We start from the raw sequence: 22,475 nt of genomic DNA on the forward strand, positions 1-22,475 counted from the left end.
AGGTCAAGATACCACGACACAAATACACACAAAAAAAAAACATTGGGAGTGAAATTTATTTTTTCCTTTTAATTCCCAATTTCATTTCCTTTGATAAACAAACCAAAATGTGCAGCTCAGGAGTGGAAAACTATGTATGTCCCAGATGAAGAAATGTACTCAATCAACAATATTGGGCAACAGCAGAATTGTGTCAGGTTAAGCAAGCAGATCTGAACAGTCTTTGTGGAGAGCAGATTTAAGGTAAGGTCCTGTGACTCCCCAGCCCAGCCCCAGGATTGACAAAGTTCAGGCAGGGACAGTGAAGGACCCTCCACCACAAAGCTCAATGGTACCAGGCAAAAAGGACCAATTCTAGGTCTCTGGCATCTCAATGTTCCCCTCCTCTATTTCTTTTAATAAAAAATAACCAAACAAACAGAAATAAAAACCAAGCCAGAGCAAGAACACTGTTTTTAGTAGTCAGCTGTAGGTTTTATGCATAGAAGAAGCCATGGTACTTACATCCATCATAAATATATATATATATCTTTTTTTTTAAGAGATAATAGTTCAAGATAAGTATGAACTTTAAATTTGTCAATAAAGCTCTCAGGGTCAATATTTTCAGGGATCAAACCAACAGCACCATTATTAAAACCTTAAGCCTTTTCCCAAAACATGTCACTCTTGAGTACTAGGAAAATTGTACAGAAAGCCCTTGGCAGGTAATTCTAATGAAGAAATCTCAACTGAACTGCATTTACTCTCAGCTTACAATGGGGTTGTTGTACAGTAGCTTTAAAGGCTTTTCAGAGTTAAAGCCTATTATTCTTTTCTCTCTCTTTCTCTGCCCCCAGCTCCCTCCTGAAGACTCCCCCACTGATCAATTGTCAAAGGAGACTCATGAATAATTTAACTTTCCTTTCCCCATCCATTTGGCTTAAGAAGCATCTTCAAGAAAAACAACCGTATTTGAAATATGAAGTTATTTCAGGAAGGGTCTTTTGCAACACATTGCCACTTCTCAAGAGTGAAAAGGCAGCTATGAAGCAAAATCACACTTTACCACCTTTCTTTTTACAGTTTGAAATTAGACGCTCAACGGAACCAGTAGAACTTACCTTTTTTTTTAAAACATGTTTTAAGTGAAAAAAAAAAATCTAAGGCATACTGGGTTATAAACACTCACTTCTTCCAGTTGCTGCTTTTGTTTCGCACTGTAAGCAAATATAATTTCCTATATAATCTTACTGTTTGAGAAGGACTGTGAATTTCACAAGAAATCAAGCTATAAGGTTCATAAACAAACTGAATGGAATATGAAACTAACCTGAAGCTTGACTTGCCTTACTGTGAGCTAATTTGTGATTCTCCTTTCTCCTACCGCTCTCCCCAAGAAGGCCGATGATTTTAGCTATTCTGCAGTTGCAATTGAAACTTGAACCGTTTCGATGAAAATTCAAAACACAGTGGGTGCCAAGACCTTTTTTATTGGTCTGTAAAATAACCCTTAATCTGATAAGGATTTTCATCAAGAAATGCACATGCATGCACAAACTCCTCATGAGCAGATCAACCTGCAGCTCATCTACATGCTTACAGAGTGCTCACAAAAACAACACTGGGATCTGCACCAAAGAAACCGTTTACCTGAAAAACTGCTATAATTCCAACTGCCTTTCTAGGGTCTTCTGTTGGTCTTTGTTGGTTAAGTCCACACAAATGATCAACGGCAACGTGAGTCCCATGTCCCCATTAACAGTTCAGAGTGCCAATCTCCATGCTGGTCCTTCCGAGAGCTTGACGCATCATAGCCAACCTGGAAAAGACAAAAAATAAGTAAGACTGGCAATGATCATGGCACAAGGGAGGGATGCAACAGATAGGACAAAATTTCTAACACTAATGACCGGTTTCCAGCAAGTCACTTTCACAGCTTGATCCAGCTCCACCTGTCTCAAAACTGCCTGCTTCTTCTCTAATGAAGGCTAGAGCCGGCTGTTCAAGTCATAACAGCTCCTACGCAAGGAGCTAAAATTAACAATTGCATTATGCACTGAAGATTACTCATTTCAATTTTAACCTTTTTTAGCGAATTCCAGCACTTTTCATTAAAAAAAAAGCATATATACATATTTATATATAAGCTCATCTGTTTGCTTCAACAGAAATCAATGAGGGGATGAGAAGAAAAGATTTGCCTGCTTTTTAACTATGGCTTCTGCTCCAATTAAAACTTCAACAGTCAAACACTATTGAAAAAATATCTAGGTGGGTGCTTTTAGAAAATGACCTGCTTTACCAGGGTAGTGAATTGAGATGCTCATTTAATAAGCTGAATAGAAGTTGACGCGATTCAGAATGGGAGGAGGAAGAGGAGGAGAAGGAAGAAATCCTATTGCCTGAACATCTACCAACAAAAAAAATTTCTGAAGCATTTTGTGAGGAGGAAAAATGAGATTTCCAGGTTATGGTTGGAGAAATAAACCTGAAGAAAGAGTAGCCTCAGCAATGCAATTTTTGCTGTTCATCAGGATTGCGTTTTCCAGCTGAATAGCTGATTTAACAGAAAATGAGCATTTCAGGATGAGTCGGACTGATTTACAGGCCATGGCCATGTGCTGAACTGCCTTGATACAAAAGGCAGCTCTTCTCAAGACTTGCATCTGAGTCATGGTTGAAGCAGTCAGTGCAGACAAACAAAACCAGCAAACAGAAAGCACATATTCTGCTGGGGAGGGGGAAGGAAGCCAAGCAACAGTAACAGGAGATGATTTTCATGTTTTTTGATTGTATTAGACTCCTAGTTTCTGCAGTGAGTTTTACACTGTGCACGGCAGCAACTCCCATACAGCACGTGTCAGGAGACTGGAACTTGCCATGTGAAAAGAGCTGAATTTGCTGTGCCAGAAGTGGAGTTTAGCCTTTCACAATATTCCAGTGCTCGCTCCAGGAGCTCTGGCACACAGAGGAAACCAGCAGGCAGTTCTGCAAACTATCACTGACATCCTGCAAATTTATAAACACAACTATTCCTTTTCCTCAAACCATTTAATAATTTGTAGAGAGTAATAGAAAATAAGTCTTCCCACTAGGTTTTTGGTATTTCTTGCAGGATATTTTTGGAAATCCTAGCTTATTACAAACACAGGCTCACAATGGGAGTGGAAGAACACCATGGAAAGCTGTGTCCAAGTACTCAAGCACATGCAAAAGTATCTCGTGGAGCCAATACTCAGCGAGCAAAGAGCGAATAAACCACTGATTCAAAATCTTTTCCTCATAACCATCTTCCATTAACTGTTTCCCTCACACTTCCAAAAGAGAGATGGGGGAGGGGTTAGGAGAGGGAATCAACCAAAATCAATCACAAACCAAAAATCCCAAGGAAGTACAGTGCATGAAGGTTTCACCTGGAAAACAGCCATCCAAGAAATAGACTGTTGTAATCAGAACCCTCCAAAACTAACAGAGACACAGATATCTGTACCAAAATCAGAACACACACAAATTTTTTTCAGAACTCTCCAGTGAGACCATTTGTTGTGAATTAATTATTCATAAGACAAACAAACAGAGAAAAAAAAAAAAATTAGACAACAAACCAACCAACCAAAGGGTATCATATGCAGCAAGTGAAGAGACCTTTCAAGACTTGGTCTTGTGCACAGATGCTCAACATCATCTTACCATGCTTTACCCAAGGAAAATTTCATAATAAAATGAGTTCCCCATACTGTTACATAGAAGATTTCTGAAGACAACATCAGTTTATCACTGGCAATGTACACCACAGAATCTTGAATTAAAACAAAAAAAATCTATCTATAAATTTCCCCAAGAAAACACAAGCAAGTGGAAAATAATCTTACAACATACAGCCACCATCGTCAAACCCAGAACAACAATGTCTGTTAGGATGATTTTTTAAGGAAAACCTTCATAATTGTCTTCTGGGAAATAAAAAGAAGACAAGAAGAAGTGAGACATATAGGAATAAAATTGAGCTTTTCACCTTCTCCTAATATAGATTTCCTTCTCCTTTATTGAGCAACTTACAAGTGATGACTAATCATTTACATACTACAATACGTAAAATACACTTTGGGTTGTTTGGGTGGGTTTTCAGAGGGACTCAAGTTTCCATAAAATATATTGGGAAAGTATAAATAGTAAAAAGGAATCAGCAGAAAATAGCCATTAAAAGCAAGACCTTTTTGTTGAAAGTATGTCTCTGTTTCTTGTATATTTCCAAGATATCTCGTTATTCAGTGATGAATGTACTTTTTACTATTGTCAGTGCTGCAATGACAGCATTGCTATGGAAAAACATACAGGATTATTCTCTTTCTTGCGCATCAACAGAAATGTCAGGGATGATTTGACTGTCAAAACCTTCAGTACCGAAGTGACGCAAAAGGCTGAACAAATGCACTTCTGTTTTTGATCCTCAGGTAGAAACCACAAAGCTTGTTGCTAGGCAAAAACCACCTTCTTGATATGCAAGTGAGCAAAATTTCATCGGGTGTTGGGATTTTAGTAGTCTACAGGAGCTCACAGCAAAATTTCAGCCCCTAATTCCTTAAAGCAACTTGTACTGCACACAGCAATCCAACAGAAAATACAGGGACCCATCAAGTCACTTGTAGATCCACTTTAATGGAAACATAATCTGTTTGCACAGAATTTATAAGCACCAGCTGCTCAGTATACACTGTGGGATGGGAATGCTGAGGTTTTTTTCTTAAATTCTTTTCCTTTTAACGGGATTTTCATTTTAGAAGCTGAAGGTACTATTGAGCTTGAACAATTACAGTCAGAGCTTGAAGAGAAAGGGATGGGAGAAGGCGTGAATGGTCACATACATTCATACAACACATACCACGCAAATTCCAAGAAAAGTCTGTGGGAAGGAATACAATTAATTTAATGCAAGAGTTTAAAAACTATACACAGAAGAACTGTCAAAAAACAGAACAGAAAAGCAAGCAAAGATGTTAGAAAGCCGTATGAAATGAGCACCTAAGGGCTTACCATCGACAAATTCAAGAGAGACATCTGACAAAACCCTCAGAGGCCACTACAGGTGAGCAAGTCCCTTCTGTATTATGTAGGAGGTGTTTTGATGGCCTCGTAGGTACGCATAGCAATGCAGGCATTCCAAGGTCATTATGCTCCCTCCCAGTATCACACAGGTCCTCTCTCAGAGAGGTGATGAGCAGGCTTTAAGGCTAAAGAGTATACTCTTAACCATAAGCAGGCAGAGGCAGGCAGGACAGAACTCTAACAGAGTGAAATCCGAGGGCTTTTCTTCAAATAAATCTGCCAAGCATAGAGACAAAAGTCATTCCAAAGCCTGAATAGATCCTGCTACTGAAAACTTGCTGATAATGGTCGTATCTATGAGCCAGGATCCTTCTCATCCCATCATGATTCTCCACTCACATGAATGGTTTGCAGGTATGACTCCATGAGCTGGAAGCAGAGTTGTCAGCTGGGATTTCTGTGATATACCATAAACCTTATCCATATGTATCAAGAAAGCTTTGACTCATTATTGCTAACTCACTCATCAGACTCCTGGAAGCCCATGGAAATGGACTCCAGCATTACCTTAAGATTATGAGTAGACATAACCCTCAATTTTGCCAGATTCTCATATCTTAAATCATAAACTCCTGTTATTTGACATTTACTTAAATATTCTGGTTTCTACCATTAAGAAAATAAAGGAAAAATCTAAGGTTTCATACTGAAAACAAAAGTTTTAACTCTTTGGTGGCTTCAAAGAAAGCATTCATGATATAAAACATATTGTTTAAAAAAACCTAAAAAAAAAAAAAAAACCAAACCAAAAATCCCCAAACAACACCAAACATCACCAAACACAAAAAAAGGGCAAGTAAAATAAATCCTACTGTTTTAGATCAAACACACAACTACTCAGTTGCCCATTTCCCAGTTTTTAGGACTAGTTCTAGTCTTTACATCATTAGACTGTGTCCTTTTCACCCTTTTCCCACATTTCCCAAAGAAATACAGAAAGCTTGGAAGCCAAGCTTGCTGCAGTGTATTAGCATAGCAGGATAATAATCCATAATAGTTCTTATATCAAGAGGCTTTAGTATGAAAAAAAAAAAATAAAAACAACCTTAGGGCTGTGAAATGCACAGACTCCTACAAGTTCATTGGTTGTTACAAGACAGAAGACTAAACCTTACAAAAACAGTGCAAAAATATTTTTTAATTGAAGTGTTTGATATTTTATTTCCCACCTCCTCCTGCTCACATTGTCCCTTCATCATCATCACTAAAAAATCAAATAGTGCGATTGACTACATTTGCTGCTCCTACGTGCCACAGACCTTTGCAAATAAAAGGTTACTTAGACTCATTTACTGATGGCACTTCACCAGAGGCTTTAAGCAGACAATATCCCATGAGTTAAAAAAGCATGAGCATCTGCATACAAGCAACAGGGCAGAGACCCCTGACCCAGCTTAAACAGGCCAGAAATCAACCATCAGTAGCAGTGGCAGCCCAATTCGATGAAAACAGGGCAGATTGAAACACACTGAACTAGATTTCAAGTCCTATACAAAAAACAGCTGTCTATTAAATGAGGCAACTAGATGATATGGGGCAGTCTCCCAGCTGAAACATCTGTCTTGGAATGGCACTGGCTTTCATCCTAATCTGCATGTGAAACCCAGTATTTACAAATAACAACAAGGATTCTCAAGAATAGTTTAACAACCAAAGAAAAATCCCAGAAGCAAATCAACCTTTTGTGGTTTACACTCGATTCCTTTCTTCAAGGGATCCTCTTGTTTCTAACAGATTGCCACCAATATTTTTCCACTTTAATCCCCTGTCAGACAACCTCATGTCAATGTCATCATCTTCGGCCAAGTAATAATGATGTTCCCTCCAGCTTGTTATATTTCTGCAAAGCTAGAAGCTTTACCCAGAAAAATAAATATAGATGGCCTGTAGGGAGAGTCTGCTTTGTTTTAATACTTAAGAAAAGGCTTGGAAAAAAAAAAATGCTCTTTTATCTGTCACAATGATCATTTGAAGTTTTCCAGGATCCGCATGAAAAGATATGAGGCTGAGTGATCTGGCTAATAAATGTCAATCACACAACTTTAATAGGAACTGAGCAACACCCAAACTTTTAACAAGCTAATCAGATGTACAAATCAGCACTCCTGGAATGAGTTGTTTGCCTTAGAACAGCCTTCAACACCGCCTCATGCATTTCAAACACATATGCCAAATTTTCTCTCATTCCCCAACAAAACCTGACAAATTTCCCTAAAATCAAAGTCATTAAATTAACTGGTCTCACTGTGGGGTGGTGGAAAACAGCACAACACTCGTGAGTCCAAAGAGAGAGAGCAAGGCTCCCAGCCATCCTCAAAGCACACACATCTCCTTGAAATACACAAAAGTCATTTTCCTTAAATCCCGTGATGAAAACAATAGACAGCATGGGCAAACACACAATTCAAATGGAAAGAGGGACTAAAACTCATCTTCCCAGATAATCAGGTCTATTTCTCTGCTATCGAAGATAATTATATCACAAAGTCCTCTTTAGAGACCAGTATCTTTATTTTATGACTAGAGGATGTCTAGGGAGGATACTTTAGTAATTTTGCTGTAAGGATGTTCAAGAATCTCACTGCTTTGCCAGGACATCATCTCCATTACCCCATCGTACACATTGAATACTTTGTACGTTTTTCTTACTGTGCCAATAATTGCCCTCCAGCTTAATTAGTTTTCTTAATTTCACTATAGTTTTGTCTTCCTGTGGGAAATAACTGTACATCACCTCATCATTTGTTGTTAGGTTTAAAGAAGTCCATTCCTTTTAGCTGCCAGTTAAACAGGTCTGCATTATTTCTATTACTATCCACCTCTAGCCTGTATTTTTTTGTCAATTGACAGTCTCTTCATCATTTCCTCACTTCTCACCATGACTACACTCTGAACACAGATGTTCCTCCACCCATCAACACGTAGTGGTGAATGAACCGGAGGAGCTCCATTTCCACAAAATCTAAAACCAGTTTAAGGACAATGAATAACATGAGGACATCCCAGAAGGAATACTACCATTTTAATATGAAACCCTAATCAACACCACAGCATGAATGAACCTGGGCTCCCCACAGAGGGGTCTCAGCAGTGCTGAGGGAAAATCAGAGCTACTGCAGAGAGCCAGAGTGTGGGAGCCACCGTGGACTGAACTGATAAGGCTACAGACACCCAGGACAAGAGAGACAATTAAAGCTCCTGGTGTGATGTCATGATACACTTCTATGCATAATGAAATCTGGTAGAATGTACAGTTTACACTAATTTTAATTTTTAAAGAATAAATGCATATAATTGAGTTTAATGCAAAAGTTCTTGAAACGTTTGCTTTTCTAAGTCAAGCCATCCCTACTCTTTCTTCCTTCAATGCCTTCTCTTTGCCATTTCTCTCAGGTAGCTATAGATTATGTCCATTTTGCTTTACACACAGAACTGCAAGAACAATTTATTTCTTTACTCAGTTCCTCCTAAAGCTTACAGACTCGACTAGAAAACCCAAGCACTGTGCATTTGCATATTGAGCATATGCCTTTGAAGAATTGAGTTTAAGTAGACTGGAGGTAATAAATGAGCAGCCAGCTAAGCCATCTTTCATCACTCATTAATAACCAAACACAAAGCAATTGAGTCCAAGGGGGAAAAGAAAGCCACAACATCCCTAAACAAAAGAAACAAAACAATTTTGTACACTACTAGCACAGTATTTTAAAATACATAACACTCAGGAAATAGCTGGCCCATTACTTATGAGCAATTGCTTTACACATCTTGCAACATCGCCATGGGATGGAGGCACAAACAGATGAAAATGCATCAGGAACTGACCAAATATCACTGAGTCTCACATGTGCTTATCCTGATTTTTTTCTTTCCCAATTTCTATAATAGCCTCTATATTTCATCCTGCCATTTCTTGACAAATTAGGTGCATTTTCACTAGCACTAGCTTAATTGGCAAATCCTGAAAGAAAATAATTGCTAAGAGCAAAGCTGCATTACACTGATGAAGCAGACCTGAGCTTAACAATTAGAATTGCCTTAGCAGACAAACGCTGACTGCAAAACAGCAAAAAGTTTTCATATAAGACCTGACAGAAAAAAAAAACAACCTTATTTTCCTCCAAAAGTCCCTTTTGATTACCAGAATTAAACATAGCAGCTATTCTTGCTTTCCTAAGGCCATTTTCTGAAACAAAACCAGCCTGCAGCTGAAGCAAAATTCTTCATTCCAGAAAAAAAAAAACAAAACCAAAAGCAATAAAGAATAAAAAACAAAATCAAAAAAAGCACCACCATACACTATGAGACATCCCCCCAGATATTCTTCTGCTCACAAAGTTTAATTATACTTTCCAAATTCAAAGACGGTTCATATCAAGCTTGTTTTAATACTGAGTAAGTTTTCTAAGCTCATATTCCAGCCAAGTCTCCTCTATCAAAATCCACAAAGGCTTGATAGATCCTTGGAGAGTTCCCAGTACCAGATGATTTTATACTTTTTAATATATAATTTTATTAGTTATTAGTTTCTTTTTATCAACAGTGGAACATTCCTAAAATTTCTTTGATTGTGTTTATCGGAAAATATACTCGAATACAAATGCTTTGTTGACGATTTCTTTTGTGCATTAGTAGACTTAGAAGAGCAGCATCGACTGAGAACAGTTTACAAAGTCTTATCAGGAACACTCTGCTACAAACTGCTCTTCTGTCTAAAATCTTGCAAGATGCATGGACAAGAGTATCAAAGTTTTCAATCAAGTCAGGAGATGGCTTATTTTTACTCTGACTCTCTAAAAATGGCTATTTTTTCACGTCAGATCCCCATGCCCTTTTTCTCATTATTGGAAGCTCTTCTAAAGAAAAAGAAAATTAAGGCAGAGGCATTATCTTTCTGCCCTAATAGTACAGAGTAACAATAAACACATGTAACAGATATAAATAGCTATATGAAAATATATTTTTATGTATTTAATCTATATATTTTTACATTTGAATATAGGGATATCTGTACTTTATGAAAATACATTAATCCCATTTTGTTGGTTGCAATTTTGTCTGGTCTCAGGCAACGCAGTTAAGTAATAAAAACAACACATTACAAAAAGAAGCCTTAAGTATGCTGTGGATTGTATTCAATACTTTATGTTGCTATGGTTTCAAAAGGACATTAAGAAAAATGCAAATTATAAGAATAAATTAGAAGTCAAAAGGCCTAATGATTAAAAGAGCCAATGAAACCATACACATTTTTGCACTATGCTCCAAAAACTGGAGTGCCAAATACCTCAACTTATGCTCACTTGTAGAAAAATCAAGCTTTATAACTTTTGTCACTTCCCCTGTCATGTGAAAAAGAGCTTAAAACCCAGCCTCAAATATGTACTGATACACACCACATTTCCTCCTTAGCAGCATCAGGACAATGCATTGCACACTGCAATCAGCTGCTGAAGAAACAAAGGAAGACATTCAACTATGAAATACCAGTCAGGTATTTACACTGTCACCCTTAAGGCCAACAAGAGAAAGAAATCAAGATCTTCAGAAACAGACACAATAGTCAAGAGAGAAAAGTCAGAAGCTCAGGTTCACGGAACAGGCAATGCCAGTTCACTGATTTGCAACTCTGGCTTCTGAAAAGATCTTGCCAGAAACCCTGTGGTTTAAACATTATGTTTGCCTTTTAGAGTGGGTAATTCCAGGCTCCCTGTGATATCATGAACAAAAGAAAAGGCAGAAAAAGTGTTTCAATATCTGATTGTGTTTTTCAGGGAAGAAATTATGACATATTTATGACAGAGATAAGCAGTTTTGTTAAAAGTGTAATTGGCCACCCCACAAACACCCAGACAGAAAGCTTCATGATACATGAACTAATAAAAGAACAATGAATACACAGAAGAAATCAAATATTCAAGCCAATGTCTCCAAGGAATATGTTCTATTAAATTTAAACTAGGAAAAATATATATATATAATCCAAAAGGACATTTAGAAAACAATCAGAAAAACAGTGAGCTTTTCCAGTACTTTAAATCTTGTTATACAGATTGAAATCTCCAGAAGTTCAAATATGATTTAAAAAAAAAACTCCTATAATACCAAAAATTGTGTTTACCTGCAGTGAAACAATCTGTCTTACTTGGCACTAGAAACCACTAACTACATCAATGATCTAAAAATACTGAGATTTAAATTACAGGAGAGAGGTGTGGGACCAAAACTCTACAGCCTGCAATACATTTGATTTCCACTGCAGAATGGCCATATCATCATATTTTTTTCATTGCTGTGCTCACTAACAGGGAAAACAAAAATATGATTATCAAGCACAACATCAAAACTGCAGAAGAGTATATATTGCATGAAATTTGAAGAAGAAAAATGTAGGTGGTAGGAATTTACTATGATATCTATTAGAGACAGCTCTATGCCAAAAATTCCTTAAAATAAAGATGTATTTCCAGGCTTGAGTTCCAGTCTAGCCCTTAAATGAGACTAAATGATGTTTTAATTTAAAAGGTTTTTGAAAAAAAAAAAAAAAAAAAAAAAAACCAACCATTCATAATAATTCAAGAAGGTATCTCTAAGATTTCAGAATTTAATGAGTACTTTGGAATTTCAGTTACCCTAAATTATTTAGCTAAAATTTCATATTGGCTGCTTATGTATATTTTAGTGGCATTCAACTACATACTTCAGTGACTTTCTTTTTTCTCCCTCTAAACATTTTATAAAATTCATCTGTGAATTAAGGGTTTTTTTACCTATGTACCCATATTTAGAGTCCAGACCTTGCCCTTCCAAGAACCGAAACTACCCTGTTGTGTAAAACACAAAGTCTATTTGGTTAATTCATTCTTCACATGTAATGCTGTTATTTGAGCCTCAGGATTTATTTCTCTACCTTCAAGATTTTCAAAGGCTGATGAAACATGACACAATTATGAGAAAGGGCAAGTCAATAACCACTTCTGTCACTGTAAACCCAGTTCTCCTCAGAACTGTGATCCTTCTTGCAAATCGCCCTTCCTATAGAAAAAAAGAGACCTTATCCTTTGCATCCTTTATTGCAACATGTCAAAGTGCAATGGCAAGAATTTATGCCTTTTTCTTCTGATGTTAAAATTTATGTGCCTGAGAACTTCATGCAAAAGACTATATATTTACCATATGCTTTGCTTAATTTATGACAGACTGCAGCAAAACAAATCTGATCAAATACTGATTAAAAGCCTTTATCTGCTGTACAATTTGAGACACTGAGAAGAGGGAAAGAGAACTGCAGTTTCATACAGAAGAATAAAGCAAGTAAGCTGTTCCACAAACAGTATTGTAAGTGTTACAATATCTCAAAATCACACAATTATGACCTCCCGGTTTATAAATATTACTTTCAATAAATAAATAAATAAACACACCTTCCTCTTCTTCCTCCACCCCAAATCCCCAGTAAATATGCTCTGTTTCAAAATGGGGTTAAAACACCCAAGGGCTTGTTATGGATAGGTGCTGACTATAAGCAAGATCACCAATATTCCAAATTTTACCAGACAGCATCAGAAGCCAGTGTAAATATCCACACATTAGCAACTCTGCTAGAGAATCACTGAACTTTCAATAATGCATGACTTTAAAAAAAAATCCATATGATTGAGTGAACATTTTCACTCAATTACGGAAATGAAGAAATCCCAATCTAAAATATCAAAATATTTATTACCATAAGAAATATCTCTTTGTGACTAAATGAGTAATCACCTGACAGTATAAGTTATGGCCATACTGTAAAAAAACTTGAGAGGACTTGAAAAACTAATTTTAGAAAAAAATGTATTTGATATTAACTTCAGCTGTTTAGTATTTTAGCTATTTTCCAAAATAATTAAATTAAAATAGTTGTATCTCTGACCAACCCTCTCTCTCTTCTCCTTAAAACCTCATACTTCAACCTTCAGTTTATTTTCTGTATGCTGATCAGAATTAACTGGGCTGAAGTTTTTTCTTTTTGCTATTGCCTAGGCTTCTATGCTGCACAGGTGATTTTTCCCTGTTCTTACAGATGAGTGTTGGCTTTTATACACATGTACTATATACACATAATAATCTGACAAGTTTAATTTTCTTCCCCTAGAAATCCAGCAGAAAAGAAAATTAATAAAACTGTTGTGTACCTTAAAAATAAAGTATCTAGCAGCAAGTTCAGTTCTGGAATTTACTTTTTATTAGATCCACAGCTGTCTCCAGTCAGAGAACTTGTGTGCACACTAGGTTATCCTCTAAATGGCAAAATAACATCTTCAGAAAATATCCATTATTTAGAAGGGACCAAGCACAGGTCCATCAGCAACTCCTGCAACCGCACCATGCAGTTCACTATGTTACAGGCTCAACAGCACCCAAAAAGCTAAGTTTGATTCAAGTTGAGACCACAAAACCCTGATCCTCAGAAGCTCCTGCGTGCATGGAGACCTCAACCAACCTCAAGTCTGTGATCTCATCATTACAGCTAAGGGGTACTTCTTCAATCAGAGAAAAAAAATAAAATGGATAAACCCCCAATGAACTGTAATACATCTCTTCTTTACCCCTTTATTTACCCCTCTTCTGAATCTTGGCTCTCCTAAAAGACCTTCTGAGTTAGACAACCAGCTCATGGAAAACACATGTAGAAGATCCTCCATGCTAGTACAGGACAATAAAAATAGGTTTACTAACAGTAAACCCCATCTTGACCTATAAACAAGGAGTCTTGAAGCTATGGCTGTCACAGCTACTCACACAGTACACCTTCCAACACTAATTCAAGATTGTCAGCAGCTGCAAAGATAACATCTGTGAAGCCATATAAAGCTGGAATTGTTTTTAAAGCATTTCATATAGCACCATGCATTTAAAGTTTAATTTGTCATTTTAACTAGAATTAACAAATTAAATAGTTTGCATCCTGTTTGATGAGGGAAATTCTGCTTATCCAGAATCCTCCACATTCTGACAGGAGCTGCTTAGAGCCACTATAATATGGGAAGCAAATCCACCAAAATGAAACAAGAATGTGGTAAGGATGTTTAGGGAAAAAGCCAAATCACAAATAAAAATGTAACACATCTATCATGATTCTGTTAATCAGAATATAGAATAAAGAATAAAAATAAAGACACTTAAACATTAATAAACCTCCAAGGACAGCTGGACACCAAAATATCAGAGATCCTTACAAAAATTCCAGTTTCTTATCATAATAGGATAAAACCAAACAGAACTCCTGCACTTGAACTCCAACTATAGCAAGTTAAACAAAATCACTGTAAATGCAATACCCTGCTATTGATTATAAACAATCCTGCTGCTCCACACAAACTCCTCTTGATTTAAACAGGAGTCAGAGGAGGAGGAGGCTGGTGGAAAACCTGAAGAATGACAGTAATGTTGACATTTTAAACTAAGCTATCTTCTTGAACTAAACAGAAATAATCAGACTCTCACATGGCCAGTCTCAGATCAATCTTCCTGGTCCTCCAAGTCACAAATTAAGCCATCATTGTCTGACAATTAACACATTCAAACATTAGAACCAAATCAAATAGATTAAAAGAAAGATGAGACTGAAAGCAGAGTAAAAGGAGATGACCACAGCTCAGGAGTCCCAACACTGGACTAGTGAACAGAGCAAGACTTGCTGTGCTGCCATAGCAGCTTGCACAGGTTAGCTTCAGCAATCACTGTGAGTTCACTTCTGCTCAGGTAAGGGCTTTAGTAGCATTCCTGATATCTACAGGAATAGATACTCAAGGTGCCAATAAATATGCCAAGGTGCAGCCTTGGCACAGGAACTGTTAATTGTACAGCAACACAAAAACCAAACATTTGCTGGATTGCAAAATGGTACAACACGAGTCAGCAGAATACAAATGCAATTTAAGTGTTCCTTTAGTTGTCTGTAAGCCAAGAAAGTAATATTTCAACCTCTTTTCCTAAAACATTTATCCAAGATCATTTAAAAGAATGCATTGTGGCTGTAATGGAGCTCACTGTTTAGCCTTCTCATTTCACTGCATGCTGTAATTTATTTCTTCTTGTAACAGTTTTCATTAAATAAAGGAGAAGGACTGGCTGCTATGCATTTTTCACAGGGATATCAGGATGGCATTCATGACCTGATTTTTATCACCAGTGGGCACAGAAAAAAATTTCATCCAAAAGGAAAAAAAATACATTAATGTTACATTTCAAAAGATATTTTAAAAACACAGAAGTCAAGATTTTCAAAGTGATGGCTCCCACAGCATACATAATGTGTCATAAGAAATATTCCATATTGCTATATTCTACGTTTTATGCAATTTAGCCTAGTTATTATGGTTGTGGGAACCATAAGCAGCCATCCTGACAATTTCATTCTCAACTGCAATGTTGCACTAACGGAGTTTTGGTACCTAATTTCCTTGTTTTTTTTAAAAAATGAGGGAGAAAAAGAAAGGGAGGAAAAGATACAAGGAAATAGCACAAGTAAAAGGAGGAAGAATATTGTCATTTCTTTGTGTTCTAATTATTTAAGTCCATGGTGAATTTGGTATTTAAAAAGAGCTGAGAGTATGGAGTATTAGGAAAACCAGTGCTTACACTAATCCACTTTTAACACACCATGCAGGCAAATCTGTTATCCCTGGAATGTATTACCCTGCTATGGGCAGTAACACCAACACCATTAGATCCCCCTTTTTGCACCCCCAGTTCAGAATGCAGCCAGCCAAGAAAAACCCTATGTCTCTGGCACAACTGGAAGACCTTACATTTTCCATTAACAGCAGCCAGATCTTCTATAATCAGAAGGAAATTCTTCATCTACAGCAATATGTTCTCCAAAAAAATACCAAGTGACAATGGGGTCTGAAGATGGACAAGTCCTGTGCATGGCCAGGAGTTGGGCTCAATGATCCTTGTGGGTCCCTTCTAACTCAGCTTATTGTGCGATTCCATGAAATTTAGTACAAAGGGAAGCAATTTTCCTCTTTCTTTATCCCCAGGAGAGAGGTAAGAGGTCTATGGCCTAACCCACCTTCCTAAAACATACAAAAACACATTATCTTTTAATAATTATCTTAATTATATTTTAATTTTTACATTTGCGGCTGTGTGTTATTTTTTCAGTTTGCACATTTATTACTTTCCCATTCCTACTTTATCTTCTCTATATAGAAAAAGCCTGAGAAACTACACACCGGTTAAACCAGTAGGACTAGACCAACCCTTTAAGTACTACTACAGGTCTGAATATTAATCATTGTAATTTCTAGCTTTGGAGATCATTCTCATTAAAAAAGCAAGCAAATCCCCCAAACTCACCTCCCCCCACACACTTCTTGTTCAAAGAGCTTTGTATTTACACTTTTAATTTTATCCCCCAACCCTGAGTTCCCCACCCATTCAGAGACAGAGGAATTATCAAGGAACAAAAAATTCTTGCCACCAGAGAAGTCTTTCTCTGCCTGTTTTCTCCTGTAAAAGTATCCAAACACACTTCTGCTTCTGAAAATTCAAATTTCAAAGCCACAAGATGATAAAAAAAATAAAAATCCCTGATTTTCTTATAGAAGTGTATTTGAAGAACAAGGAATAGAGAGGGCGAGTTTAATGCTCCATTTTTTTCCTTAATCTGGCTTTTTTCAATCCTTATCTGAACCACTGCCATCTTAAAGTTAGACAAATTTTAGCCTGCTTCTAGTATGATGGGATATATAGGAATAAAAAATCTGAGGCTGTTTATATTTGTATGCCAAAAACAGGTGCAAAGGCTGCTAGCTGTAATTGTCATATATTATCTTGTGTCTAATGTTGATTTTTTTGTTATTCAACCAAAGGTTAGAATTTGAAAGACTAATGGTCTCCTAAACGGTTTTATCTGCTAGAACTGTCCAAATTTCAACTGCTAGGTTCAACAGAGGGTCTTTCTTGTTTCTTGGAAATCTTCGTTCTGGGAAACATAAGACCTCACAAAATCAAAATACCAAGGCACTGACAGGATAGAAGAATATTGAGACAGACAAGCAGCCTCCAGCATTCATACTGGTGGCTTGACAACTCAGAATGGAACAATGGGGTAGGACTTGTTTGAGTGCCAGCTGAGTGAAACCTGCTCCAGACATCCTACTCTACCAAAAACACCATCTCTCTGAAACACACTCCCTTTGACTAATAAAACTTCTACTTCTAGAAAGCAACATGTCCCCAAATAGTTCTACCTAACTAAAAGTATTTACAGAATCGAGCTTCCTTTGCTGCAAGAGGCTTGTCACCAATTCTATAAAATCAAAGAAAGAATAGCTGTAGCAAAAGAAAGTTAATGATGGATCTCTTCAACAATGGCTTTAAAACCAACTGTGAAAGAGAAGTCCAATACCTGTAAATATTCTGTTTGTTCTGTGCAATTCTGCTCTACACTCCATTTTGTTGAGACCAGAAGGTCACAATGAGAATTTCTGTACTTTACCTGGACTGGCCTGATTCTTGTCTATCTTGTCTACCCAAAAAACTTTCATCTCTCATGTATAGCTACAATCAGAGCATGACAAGAATATTACTGTTTTGAAGGCTCTGGCATATAGGTATATATTTTCATATTTAGGACAGCCTAAGAAATTAAGTATGTTGACATTCCAGTACATTGCACATGCATAAAAAGGACACATTAGTTTGCTATTTACATGGCTGCCTAAAAATGCTCATGCTATAGAGAACTAAGAGTACTGGCAAGAATACTGGGCAGTATTAAAAACACAAACCAGGAAAGAAAACACAAAGTAAAACAGGCATTTGAAAGGCATTCTTAATCCTGTAACTTTCAAAAATCAAGGAACTATGTTCAGCTTTACCAATATTGTAACAAAGGTATTGATATCCTAATAACCGTATCAAACTGGAGGCATGCATTCAGTGGGAAATGCTTTCTCACTCACTGATAGGAAGAATGTGACTTACCTTCTTGAGACAATAAAACCCTGATGATACAAAGGCGTGTTTCCCATGCCCTGTTTGGCTGCATGAATTCTCTGCCTGAATTTCTCAATCTGCCTCCCACCTATGCCTGTTCAATGTAAAGGACCCTTTCCTCAGTGTGTGGGACTAAGAAGGGAAGAGTTGGCTCTTACTGCAAACTGCACAACTGCAAAACATAACTCTTATGGATATTTCATAAGGGAAGCTAGAATCAGTATTTTAAAACAATTTGTAACACTTGTTTTCCTCCTCAAGAGGCTTTTCAGCATAAAAAACTTTCAAAGCATGAAGTCAAAGAGCAGGGATAATTAAAAGAGTCAGTTCCCCTGTTTTTGGCAAGTACCACCACTAGCTTCGTAGCAACTAATAGGCTAATCCCTGGAAAATGACTATACACTTGGCTGTCCAAGCATCATTCACAGAGCACTGCAAAACAACTTGCATGCCATTGGTAAAGAACAAGCTGCTAGAAGACGTCCTCTAGAGGATATTCTTTCCCTTCCATTCATTATCAACATGTCTCACTATTATCCTCTGAGCTGTCAAAAAAGATATCCCAAGTGTTAAACTTCTGGATAGTCACTTTTTTTGGGGATTGCCAAGGGCTCAAATGCAAAGGGAGAAACCTGTTTCAATTTCAGTGGAAGTAATTTCCTCGGTATGCGAACACTTAGTATCTTGTAACATGCAAATATCAGACTGCACTGACTCCTTGCCACAACAGAATTAACAGTATTCCAGCTGAAGCTGTGATTGGCAAAGCTACTGATGCAACCCGCCCACTCCACAGTCCTGTGCGGCTGCGGGTTGTAATTCCATCCATGTATTACACACATTGTATTAGGGGCCTCGAGATCAGCTTACCTCCTTCTATTCTGAAAATGCTCTGCCTTCTTCTACTGAAATCAAAGCTCTTCTCATTTAAATACAAACACTGAAGATTTTGCATGAGTGACCTGATAAAACTAGCCAAAATATGATGAAGCATTTTAACAGCTTTTTTGAATATTCTCAAAGCAAAAATATCTCCATAATTGTCCTATACAATCACTTATTCAGTTTTTATAATCCCTTATGAAAAAGGCTTGTAGACTTCATATGGTAAATAGTTGTATCAGTCCAAGCATGTGAAGCAGTACAAGAACAAATTTCATATACTTAGCTAGAATCTCTGGCAATTCACAACAGGGAAGAAGAAAAAAAAACCCAAAAAAAAACCACCAGAAAGAATTATATAGTAATATAGATCTTGAGGTCTGAAGGGATAATTTAAGTACATTAAATTTATTTCTGCTTCAGGAGACACAACATAAAATTTCTTTCAATGGTCCTCAGTTCTTCTGCCAAGCACTTCTCTGAGCATGTTCCAAACTCAAAATTACCTCCCAGGAGACTATCTCAGGTTGGAGTTTTCTTTCATTGTTTCTGGGTGTGCTCCTATATTACAGATTATAGGTTCCAGATGTGAACTGAGGCCAGTAAGAAAACCTTACAACCATCACATTTTTGTTTTCTTGATAATTTAGGAGATTCTGCAGGAACTGAAGGGAGTCAGGTACTTTTCCATCTATCAACTGTCTCTTAGGGAGGCTGGATCACAAAGACGTACCATAAAAATTACATATCTCTCTCTCTCTCCCAAAATGTGGACACTTCTAACAGTACCAGCTTTGTGAAATCACTGAATGTTTACTTGACAATTTGGAGCCTTTGACTATCTTTAGAAAATAAAGAAACAAAAGAACCTGATGGGGCTTTCTTTTTAAATGAAAAGTGGTATTTCAACACTCATTTTTAGGGGGTTGTTTTTTTTTTTTTTGTAAATGCCATCATTTCATGTGTGCAAATTGATGCATACACATTTTTTAAGAAACAGAAATGCTATTACATTACTTGGTTAAATCCACCCTAAAAATTTTTATGGTTTCCTTCTCTCTGCTCTGTTTTCCTAGTCACGACCTCAGAGAATGCAAAAATTTAATTACAGGAAAGTACAGCTAAGCTTACTTGTGTAAACAAACTTGTGTAACCATACAAGAAACCTGGGTATGAGTAAAACATGGTAAAACTATTTTTGCTTAGATTGCAGTTGCATCTATTTTCACATGGTTTTGTGGAAGCTAAGGTCAGCTGACGATCATACTACTGGGGCAAATGGGTAGTGACATCCACTAAGCACTGACAAACACATGTAATTTAACACTTAAACATTCACAACTGTTTTAACAGATCGGAATGAAATATTTTTGCAGCATGAAGTCCCAAAGAAACACTTGTGCTGACTGATAGTGGCACACATGGAAGACTGTTTATGCTTCTGACACACTCTACGTATAAATTTACTGAATGCATGTTGACTTTCAATTGCTCAGACAATGGATATATGTTCTTGTCAGACAATCAGAAATCCACACAACAGTCTGTAGCTCAATCTATACTTCACCATCGTAGGAAAATATTGTCTTTCAGCTCTTCTAGCTGATGTAATAGGTTTTATCAGGAATTCTTAATTTAGCAAATTAATGCTAAATACATTAATGTTTTACTGCTGCCATAGGCTTATTTTATTAACAAATCTAGCTTTGAAATTTATGCCTCTAGCCAATCTGTTTTTTTCAAAATTCAAAATGCATTGCACATTTTTGACAACATAAGAAACTACTAAAGATGTGAACAAAGAACTCTGCATAACCAGAAAGCTGCTCTTGTGCAGACAGGGAACACAGAACAGGGATAGGGATGTTCCCTGGTTCACAAAGGTATGAGAAATGGGTAATCACATGATATCAAAAGTATCAGAAAAATTCAAAGGGACTCAGGAACAGAGAAACAGGGCATTACTGAAAACAAGAAAGAGAAAGACTGGCTGGAGCTAGCTGCAGCTAGAAGAAACCATAAGGTTTCCAGTAGTATGGGAAAATTTGGAGATCAGAGAAGCACAGTGCTCCAGGGCAACTGGAAAAGAAAAAGGACAACTGCTGTTATAAATTAAACCCTTCTTTTATGCTGAGTACAAAACTGAAGAAACAATTAACACACTTGTCCCAGCCATTCACCCATGGCTGGTACCTCCTTGGCTGGGCAGGGAAACTGGATGCAAACTCTGGCACAAAGGAGGGTACCTGTTATACAGGTACCCCTCAAAATGAACCCAGAGCAGCACTGAGAAAGATTGTAAAAAAGCCTGAAACTTACAGCACGGAGCAGTTGTAGAAAAAACAGTTATAGCAGCTGTAGAAAAACTTTAGTAAGGAGAAAGCAAAATTAAATTTCTACCTAAAAGCCACTGATTTAAGCAAAGCTACATGTGCAAATCAGTGACATGAAAAACTGGTTGTTTCAGTCACAAAACTTCAGTGATGTTCAGGCAAAATCCAAGAGTGAAACTGTGATGCCACAGTGGAAGCCAGTGCAAGGTTTAAAGGCAAAAGCCAGGATCTCTCACATGCACAGAGCCCAGCAAACCAGACAACACCCAGTTTTAAGTTAGTCCTGTATTCCAGCCTCCTGGAAAACCCTGTCAAGTGAAAAATAATAGCACCTAATGCAAAGTAATAGTCTTAAAAGTTACAAAATCCACACACAGATGCAGAAGGCAATTAAATTCTGATACATGCCTACACAATCATTAAAATATACATTTTCATGATATTCAAAAAAGCTGTTGTTAAGAATATTTACATACCAAAAATAAAATAGATAATTAAAGACTCCAATTTCAATACCAATTAGTTTGGAATTACAACTGTATCAGAAGAGCTAGTGGTTTTTAAAGATTGAATGGAACTTAGCACAGGGGATTATAAATTATAATTACGTACTAAAAGGGGATACATTTATACATTCTATACAAGACAAAAATTAAGGCACTAGGGGGGGATTCACATGCCTAGAAGAAAACAGGTCCTATCTACTTTGAACTTTTTCAAAAACTTCCCCCTGAAAATGTTTTGTCTACTGAACTTTCACCTTCAAAATAAAAAGCTGCCTACATAAGTGACAGCTGTCTGCAGTACTTAAATCTGGTGGTTTTGGATGTGTTCTAATTACTTGCACTTATCATCAGGTTCAAACAATGGTGGGTGTTGTCCTTTCTGCTTTTTACTTTAAATCTATCCTGGCTAGAGCTAACCTTTGATATAGATACATATATAAGTGCATGCCTCTAGACTTGAAATATAAAATAAACCAGCTGAAAGAAATCTATTAATTCTTTCAAGCTCTGTCTCAAGTACTAAAATTCTTAAATTTTCACATGGTTGGGATTTTATTTTTCAAATTATATTTATTTGTACCTGTTTAAATTCTTCAATGTTATCACCTATTGAAATAGTAACATACTACCCCATTATTTGTCTGGAAAATAACGAGTAACGACTGTAATACCC

At 36.9% G+C, this 22,475-nt stretch overlaps 1 protein-coding gene across 29 annotated transcripts in view; it reads right to left on the reverse strand.

Moving 5' to 3' along the window:
* ARPP21 (cAMP regulated phosphoprotein 21) overlaps positions 1 to 22,475 on the reverse strand; it is a 290,359-nt gene that overhangs the window by 102,434 nt on the left and 165,450 nt on the right. For all 29 annotated transcript variants that reach the window (XM_058830258.1, XM_058830264.1, XM_058830267.1 and 26 more), the window contains one exon: positions 1,633 to 1,801. The gene's annotated coding sequence lies outside the window, so the exon portion shown is untranslated. The remainder of the gene's footprint in view (positions 1 to 1,632; positions 1,802 to 22,475) is intronic.

This window comes from Poecile atricapillus, chromosome 2 (genome assembly GCF_030490865.1).
Source record: "Poecile atricapillus isolate bPoeAtr1 chromosome 2, bPoeAtr1.hap1, whole genome shotgun sequence".
Taxonomy (NCBI): Eukaryota; Metazoa; Chordata; class Aves; order Passeriformes; family Paridae; genus Poecile; species Poecile atricapillus.